Source organism: Momordica charantia (genome assembly GCF_013281855.1).
Source record: "Momordica charantia cultivar OHB3-1 chromosome 9 unlocalized genomic scaffold, Mcharantia_2.0 BLBB01000009.1, whole genome shotgun sequence".
Lineage (NCBI taxonomy): Eukaryota > Viridiplantae > Streptophyta > Magnoliopsida > Cucurbitales > Cucurbitaceae > Momordica > Momordica charantia.
This window is the reverse complement of record NW_028275167.1, coordinates 17,534,264-17,544,297: the sequence shown is the minus strand read 5'-3', so window position 1 is coordinate 17,544,297 and position 10,034 is coordinate 17,534,264.

The window sequence follows — 10,034 nt, the reverse complement described above, 5'->3', positions numbered from 1 at the left end:
TGATGGTGTTGATGTCAAACGACATTCTGCTAATTGGATCCAAAATGGTTTATGTTTTAATACGTGGCATCTAGTTCATGTTTGCTTATGATCGCTACTTTCCATAGATGTGTTTCTTTACTTTGTTGTTTACCTTTTAGAGTCTAAACTAAATTTTAAAAACTAAAATAAAATAGTTTTTAGAAATTCCTTTTTTTTTTCTCTTTAAATTTGGCCAAGAATATAAATGTGTTTATAAGAATGGTGAAAAACATACCAAAGAAAAAATTGAGAGGAAGTAGAGAGAAATTTTAAAACAGAAAATTAAAAATGAAATGATTATCAAATAACGTCTGACTTATTTGATAGGACTTAACATGTAATAACATGTTTAACTCTTACATTATTTGTCATTATAGAAAGTTGACCCATTAAAATATTGATATAATAATGATGAACATAACTTCATAAAAGTTTCAATTTTACAATTCATATATCAAAATTATTTTAACATTGAATGATTGTAAAAATTAATTGATAAAATTTCAATACATAGCAATGAAATTAAAACTTTTAAAAGGTTAAGAATTGAAATAGTATGAAAAGACTTCAAAGGGTAGGGACTAAATTATACTTTGAAGATATATTTAGCCTTATATGCTATTTTGTTGGGAGCACTTAAACAACCTACAAAGTGGCAAAATAATATAGGTCAGCAAGCTAAATGAATATGTTCTCATCACTTATACCCGACGTGTGACACTTCAGAACCTCGAGGTAGGCTTAGAGCTTGTGAAAAGCTGAATCGAGGCATATGGAACCGTGTGTAAACCGCTCATGAACCGTCATCGGGAATATCATGACAAGAATTGCACAATCGTTGGAAACAACAGGTAAGCGGGACCTACTAGCCTAAACCTATAAATACAGAGATTTGCTCCGTATGCAGGTATGCAACTCTGATTGCTCGTCTCAAAAGTGAATACCTCGAATTATTACTAATTTGCGTGTTAGAGTCTTTTCTCTTCTGTGTGCAGGTTCTACACGTAGTTAAATGACAAGTTTGACTTTTTACTGCAGAAAGCTTACTGTCGAGGCATGCTTGATAGTAAAAAAAGACCCCGTTTCTTTCCTATTTTAGAAAATGTATCTACATTTTGTTAAAGTAGGATAGAAGTTGAACATTTTTGGGTAAATTGCAATATGAGGTGTTTGGAGATAAATAGAGATAAATTGTGGTCAAACTGGACAGAAACTCATGTTTTCTCACTCTGCAGAGAAAAAGCGCCAGACGCATCGTATAACTAAATGGAACGCATGTTTTGATAATTAGAAGCATAGAAGTCATCTCACATTTGGATATTGCCTCGGTCAATTAGACTCAATTTGAGTCAAAACCATTCAGTTTAACAAAATCTCAACATTCTCCTCCAATTTTGATGAGAAGTTCAACCAACCACAAGCCGTATATAAGGAGAGCCTCCCTCGACATCTGAAGCATCCGATTCACTTTTTTTTTTCAGTCTTAGAACATAGATTAATTTCGTTGTAACTTTTTCCCTTTATCGTTTTAATGTTTTTGAACCCTAGTTCTCAGCAATCTTTTATTAAAGTTTGTTCTTGTTTTAATTCAAATTTATTTCATATGTTCTTCATCTATTTCTTTAACTTATTCGAGGAAGTTTTAACTCCCTTCAAGCTTGAAAGAGAAGAAGGTTAATCTAGGGCTCGTTATACTTTGTTATTCTTTAAATTAAATTAACGGAAATTATTTGTCTTACTTCTTCGAGCGTTTTTCTTTCTTTTTCAATTTCTTTGTGGAATGTCTTATAAAAAATTATTTGAATTTAAGAAGGTAGAAAAAACCCACATTGTGCTTGATACTTTTCTAGGTTGGTTCCTAAAATTTTTTTTTTAAGTCATTTCTTATGTTGGCCACTAGGAAATTGGTCTATACACTAAAGCCTAATACTGAAAAGGTTAGGTTAAGTAAAATATTAGGGAACTAATATTCTGTGACTCAGACATAAGCGCATAAATCACTGTCTTAGACATAAGGTCTTCTGATCCATAAAAGCAAATAAGTTGGTAATTAAATTTGAGGACTGTAACCACACATAGACATATAATAGTAGCCTACCATAGGCTTTAAAACAACCAAAAGCGATTCGTGAAAGAGTAGAACTCAGATTTCCAGAAAGTGTCAAGTAGCTGACGCTTTTTCCTCTAGTGTGTTTTTCTCTCCAAACTAAGGCAGGAAGCAAAGAAGTTGTTTTTATAGGATTGTTTGATAATTGCAAACTCAAATCACAACTTTCTCATCCATTTGACTCATAAAACGCAATTGTAGTTTGAAACATTTCATTTCAAGCAAAAGTTCCTAAGGATTCGACCTTAGAATTACTTTGTATTACTTGTGACCATCTACGTTTACACGTGTCTCTTATCTATTGAGCTAGAGAATATCACAACACTCAACAAGTTCAAACGTTCTCATTTAGTGACCATAATTTGGTAGAAACATTTGATGCCGTTTATGGAGATCGACAAAAGTCAATCATCTTAGCCCTACCGAGCATTGGAGGATGATCTTTCCCAGTAATCAAGCAATTCCATGCAATAAAGTATCGTCCCTGTCATCGGGACCTCCAGAAACTCAATTAAATGCCCTTGAAGTGGACGACCTCCCATCCAAGGAGTAAGGAGAGGACAAATCACATGTCCAACTGCGTAGGTGACACAGCCAACCCAAATTGACCAAGAAATGGTGATAAGCTTGTGGGCTGAGATGTCGGAGATGAGAGTGGAGATGGCTTCTATAGTTTGACAAGTGCAGGGGGCTGAGCTGACGAACCAGAGCCTTCAATGTTAGGGGATCTAACTCCAGGCAAATTAAGGTCTGTAGGCCAACCTAAATAACCACTTGAAGGGCACGAGCCTTAGCTTGCCTATGAAAGATTGAACCTCGTCCCAAGGTGTCCAGCTTTGGACAACCTTTAAAATTTACTTCTTAACGTGGATCTGCGAACGAGGTTCAAGTGGGAGGTTTTGAAAAATAAATGATAACATAATTAATGGAACACACTAAAAAATAACAGTTCTGGAACACCAATCCTTTTGCTTTTATCTCAATGTCATTACTGAAGCACACATGTATCATCAACGCTTTCATCATATCACTCCTTCACAGTAACTATTCCAGTATAATTTTAGTCTCTTTAGAAGGGTTGTTAACAACTCTTATATGTCTATGGGCAGCTAAATCCTAAGTGATTAATAGTTGAACCAACCATAAATTTTATGGGTAAGATTTCCTATGTCTAGGGTATTAACTTATGCACTTTATCTCTAAATCTACCTCTCATATTAACTCCATCAGATCTACTTTATATTAACCTTCTTAGTATAAATGTATAGCTAGTTTGTTACTTAATGGGCCAAGTACATGCAATAGAGGAATAATTGGTTCAATAGGGAATAAAGATGTGAAGCAAAACAACTAGCGCTTTGACCTAGTGATACATGGTGTTTCACAAGTTTAACAGCACAATCATTTCTATTTAAAGTAACCGTCTTTTATAAAGTTATTTTAATTTCTCTGTTATATACTTCAGCTAGTCCATTAGATTGAGAGTGATACACAGTAGTAGCTATCCTATGATGAAAATTGTATTTAGTTAAAATTTGCTCACTGGTCTATTTAGAAAGTGTGTATATTCATCACTAATTAGACAACATAGAAAATTGTATCTAGTAAATATGTACTACTATAGAGATCAAGTGATTACTCTTGGCATCTTTCGTTGGAAGGGCTCTTGCCTCAATCCATGTTGAAACATAATCAACTGCCAACAATATGTAACTCTTACCAAAAGAAGGGGGAAAAAGGTCCCATGAAGGTGATGCCTCAAACATAAAAAATCTCCACCTCCAAAGTAGAATTGAGGGGCATCTTACTCTTCTATTATCATTACCTGCGTTGGCAACAATCACAACTTTGTACAAATAGGTATGCATCTCGAAATAGGGAAGTTCAAAAGAATCTGCCCTATAGTATCTTTGTTGCAGTTTTTCTCCCAACAAAGTGTCTTTCATATGGAGACATGTGACAAACCTCAATGATTGCCTTCAGCTCTTCTTTAGTAGAACACGTGCAAATAATGTTATCACAGCCTAATTTGTACGAAAATAGTTCATCCCATCTAAATTGCTTTACTTCATGAAAAAACTTTTTAACGTGATGTTTATTAAAATCATATCGAATGATACTGCTTACTAGGTAATTGGCATAGTCAGCATACCATGGAACGCCAACAATTCCAAGGAGCAATTCGTCAACAAATTTCCCTCTAATTTCAAGTCCATCATGCTGTAAGGTAGATTCTAATCTAGATAGATGATATGCAATAGGATTTTCTGTGCCTTTCCTATCTTTAATTTATAGACTGGATTCTTGTAAAAATAAAATTCACCTTATTAACCTAGGCTTCACTTTTTTTTTTTTTTACAAATAAATATTTGAGAGTAGAGTGGTTGGTGAAAACTATTATTTTGTTCCTATCAAGTAAGATCTGAACTTATCAAACACAAAAACAACAGCTAAGAGTTCCTTCTCTATGGTAGTTTAATTTAGTTGTGTGTCATTTAATATCTTACTATCATAGTAAACTGGGTGCAACACCTTACTTCATCGCTATCCCAACATAGCACCTACTGCATAGTCTCTGGCGTACATTAGTTCGAACATAAAGTTCGAGCCAGGTTCAACTATCACAGGTGCTGTACAAAGTGCATATTTAAGTTTTTCAAAAGCTTTCAAACATTCTATATAAAAGACAAAAGGTCAATCAATTTCCAACAACTTGCAAAGGGGTTTTCAAAAATGTAAGAAATCTTTGATAAAACGGTGGTAGAATAGCATGTGTTCCGAAGAACTTCTTACTCCTTTAACAAATGTGGGTGGGGGAATTTTCCAATTAAATCAGTTTTAGCTTTATCAACTTTCATACCCTCACCCAAAATTTTGTGACAAAACAATTCCTTTTGTACCATGAAATGACACTTTTCCCAATTTAAAACTAGATTGGTTTCCTCGCATCTTTTTTAAAACATTTCTCAAAGAGGACTCACCAAAAATATAGAAATTGTCCATGAAATTTTCTAAGGTTTTTTCTATCACGTCTGAGAATATCGCCACCATGATCTACGAAATATATCTGGGGCATTGCCCAAATGGCATCATACGGGAGGGGAACGTCCCATAGGGTCATCCAAACGTCATTTTTCTCCTGATCTTACGGGGCTATGGTTGTTTGGTTATAACCCGAATAACCATCCAGAAAACACTAGCACTACTTACCTCTAGGGTGATCAAGTATTTGATCGATAAAAGGTACGAAAAATGATCTTTATTCGCTACCTTATTTAACCGGTGGTAGTGCATACAGACTCTCTATCCAATTACCATACGTGTGGGTATTAGTTAATTTTTGTCGTTGGTCACTACCGTCATGTCTCCTTTTTTTTGGCACGCATTGCACTAGGCTTAGTCAACTACTGTTTGATATAGGGTAGATTACTCTAGTGTCAAGCCATTTGATGATCTCTTTTTTTACCACCTCCTTCATTTTTCGGGCTGAGGATCCTTTGATTCTCTATGGATTTTGTGGCTCCTTCCTCCATAATGATCTTGTGCATTCAGAATGCTAGGCTATTTATATGCAACTGTTTTAATATTTCAAACAATGTTTTGAAGTGACTATCTTGATTTCGTTTAGCTAGTTTTTTAGGGAAAGGAGAATGAACTTTATAATTGCGTTCATGGGAAGTAGTGATAGATGCTATTTGCATACTATTACCATTTTCTTTTAAACTGACATGTTATGTTCCCTCTTCTAGTTGGGATACAAGTACATATGTGGACGCATAATTTTCTTCATCTGGAAAAGTAGGATCCTCATAAGTGAATCTTCTGTTGGGTTTTATGACCAAAACTTGTGGTCTGTAAATATAAAACAAATAATTATTTAATAAAGTTGTTATTGATGTTTCTCTTAGAATTGCATTAACCCAAATCCAATAAACTAACATCTGAGGTTATGTCATGTAACTGGAACAGTATATAATAGATATACAGTACATATTTAATATACAGCGTATATATTTGATATACAGTGTATATATAAACAGTATATATTCGATAAACAGGTGGATATTGTTTCAGTATTAACCTAAAGGGTCTATAGTATATGGATAAGGTTGGGTACCTAATCCTGGTAACACTATGGATACGGTCCACTTTGTAACAGTTACAAATGACTTCATCCATGTCATTCATGTGGAGACATGCAAGTGGGGATATCTAATACAATTAATCTTTAGTTGTAACACCGTTAGCTAATAGATAAATATTTCAATAGGATGACCAGGTAGCTCCATCTCAATCCTGAGTGAGTTATGGACTCCTGCCGGTTAGGGCACATCCTTTGATTTGTATGGGTGAGAGTGGTCTGAGTCGCCGACTCAATATTCCTACCATTTTGGAGACGAGATCGAGTAGGGAGTTGGGAACATAACTTCACAAGATGGAATTCACTCCTCCTGACTTTAGGGGAGTAGATGAATGTTCCCTTTAATGCTGACCCCGGGACTTGAACAAGGGGCCCACCCTCTCACTGGCCTAAGAGGTACTTTCTATTATTGGTTGGATCATAATCGGGTTGTTCATTAGAGGAGGAGTGGTATTTAAGGAGCAAGATGTAGCTGATGGGTAAAACGGTAATTTGACCCAAGTAGAGTTACAAGCACTTGTGAATGATTGACTTGCTGTTAATGGTCGTACATCCGTTGACATGAAAATATTCTATAGTGAAAAGAGTGCAGCTGCGGGTTTTTAGTGGAGTGACCTACAGTTAACGAATATTGATTAACTCGTTAATGAGTTTAACTGATTAACCTCGTATAGTTGGAGCTTCTGATCTGTAGGTCCATTAAATCCCCTTGCTAGCTCACAATGGGTAAAACGAGGATCAAGATTTTGAGAGAATTTGAAATGTGCAAATTATATATCAGGGAATATATAGTATATATTATGATACATTATATATATAGTTTATTTTTGAAACTATATGTTATGAGAGAAATATTTGAATAGGATTCAAATAATTAATATGAAATGGGTTCATATTAAAACTATCGGTTATACAAGAGAGATACATTTGAATATGATTCAAATATATAGTTTTAATTAAATAAGGGATATTTAATTAAAAGTTAAATAATTAATTGTTAATAATTTATTTATTTAATTAATAATTATTAAGTAAATTAATTAATTATTAATTAGATTACTAATTAATAATTTAATTAATTAGATTAATTTTAATTGTTAATTGATTTAATTAATTAATTTATTATTAATTAAAAAGAAAAAGAAGAATATATCCTGATGTCGTTGGGATTTATCCTAAATTTAGGAGAATATATCCTATATTCAAAAACATAAGATATCCCAATGGTCTTAGGATTTTCCCTCTCTATAAATATATAACAGTTAGCTGAATCCTAAAGGGATATTGAATGCTAAAAGCCCTTCCTGCATGCCATAAATGACCTACAAATAGGAAGAATCCTAGAACAAAATGAGAGGTAGCTAACCAATTTCTAGGAGAGACGTAATTGACTGCATTAATTTCGGTAGCTACGCCACCCACGAAATTTAAGGAACTTAAAGGAGCATGGGTCATATATTCTGCGGAACGTCGTTCTTGCCAAGGTTGTATGTCTTTTTTCAACCTACTCAAGTTCAAACCATTAGGACCCCTTAGTGGTTCTAACCAGAGAGCACGCATGTAACGCCCCAGAACGTTCCACACGCTTCTAAGTCACGTTAACTACCTACATGTCTAACCTTAACTCCAAACACGAGATAACAACTCCCTGTGAAATAATTATAAAAATAAAGCTTCAACTCCCATCAATTTACCAACAAATCTATCCTATAGAATATCAATCAAACATCATCCGTGGACAACCCCATGAGGCAATTTCATTATTCTAACTAGGCAAACTCAATGAATGGAAGAAAATTAAAATAAACACCTATTCCGAAATAAAGTAGACAACGAGTGGGAACCTCCCAATTATTCAAATAAGAACAAGTAGTTTGTTGACCGAGCCATAAAGTTTTAACCATCTAAACCTAAGCTAAGCAAAAGTAACCACGCAGCCTATGGTCCTCGCCTGTCACGTCTCCTCCGCTTCATCACCATGGTCGCCAACGAATCCTCCCCCTGAAACAATAATTGTAGAGGGGGGTGAGTATATAAAATATACTCCGTAAGTAGCCCTCACCAACACCACACAAGCATCATGCTCAAAACAAAAATCATGAAACATTCCTAGTCATGCTCTTCATCACATTATGCAATCAAACATAGACACGCTCTATAAGATCCAGCGATAACCACAACTATAAACAATTTAACTACCAACCTCGAGTCTCCCTAACATCTCAAGCACTTCTACGCTTATCACAGCTATCCTAGCTTTCCAAAGCTAACTCTTTCGAGTAGAGTCGGCCCCTGACCATTTTTACCCAGAGCCCCGACACTGCTGCATCGACCCTCGACCATTTTTACCCAAGGCCCCGATGACTTCACCATCTATCGGCCCCTGACCATTTTTACCCAAGGCCCCAATAGTTTTCCTTCCAAAAGACTCCTCGCATCGACCCTCGACCATTTATACCCGAGGCCTTGACACTCATCTTTATCCAACATTGGTGTGTCGACCCTCGACCGTTTTTACCCGAGGCCTCGATACTCAATTAGTAACGTATCAGCCCCCGACCATTTATACCCGAGGCCCTGACACACACCCATTCACCTTCCCCAAGAATCCAACGTTCCTTATCATGACCAACTCCACCACAACTCCTAGCCTGCGAACAGGGTCCGAAAATATGCTTCTATTACACCCACAACTCATAAGAGAATAATATGACTCAGACCAGCGCACTCGCATCATAAAGAAATGTTCATATAAACTATACTAGCACGCCCACATCATAAGAAAGCATAATCGCAATAATTCCATTTTAACGAGCATCCCTTGGTAATCACACATCATTCCACAACAATTCTCAGCAGTCTAACAAGGCAAAATTCCACCATTATCTCCGACAAACATACAACAATACACCAAGCATACAGATTAGCACAAACGAGAGTTACCTAGCACAATAGCGTATCAAAATCCATATTAAACAACACAAAACAGCACATTAGAAACCAACTAACACACATTAACGCACGCACACGCCCCTTGTCTACTTACACACAACTGCGCCCCTAAGTTTGCGTCGATCTCACACCTAGGCACTAAAACAGAAAAAAAAACAGCAAGTTATATACGATTAAGCCTTCGAAATCAATTCTAAGAGGGTTCGAATGACTCATTACCGGAAAATCGACTTCGTATAGGTGTGGGTAACTTAGATCTAGCTCGCCAAGGTCTGGGTGGCCTAAATCGGGCTTCGAACGGATGTGGGTAATCGCCAAACACCACAAACACTGCAGTTTTCGTGTTACAGCAGGGGAAAAATGCTCCAAATCCTCTTTCGACGCTGTTGCCAACGGAGAAACACGCTACAAAACGCCAAAGATTGAGGGAGGGACGCTGAGGGTTTGGGCACGGGTCACTGGATCGGGTTTGTGCGGGTTCGCTGCAGAAAAGTGAAGGGGTACGTCGGCCCGCCGTCAAATCCACCGGAAAACGCCGCGCTGCCACTGGGTTCGTGAGCGTGTTGCAGTCGTCGCCGCCGATCCGAGGATATGCCACCGCTGTGCTGGTCGCCGGCGTGGCGGTTAACGAAAAATGGGGGGGGCGCCGCTGTGCTGGTCGCCGGCGTGGAGGTTAACGAAAAAAAGATGGGGGGGCTGGGCGGTTGGAGCAACACGAGAAAGAGGGAGATGAAAAAGTAAACTTAGTTTTTTTTTTTCTTTTTATTAATTTTCTTTTCCTTTGTTTTAAAACTAAACCAACCCAAATAAAAG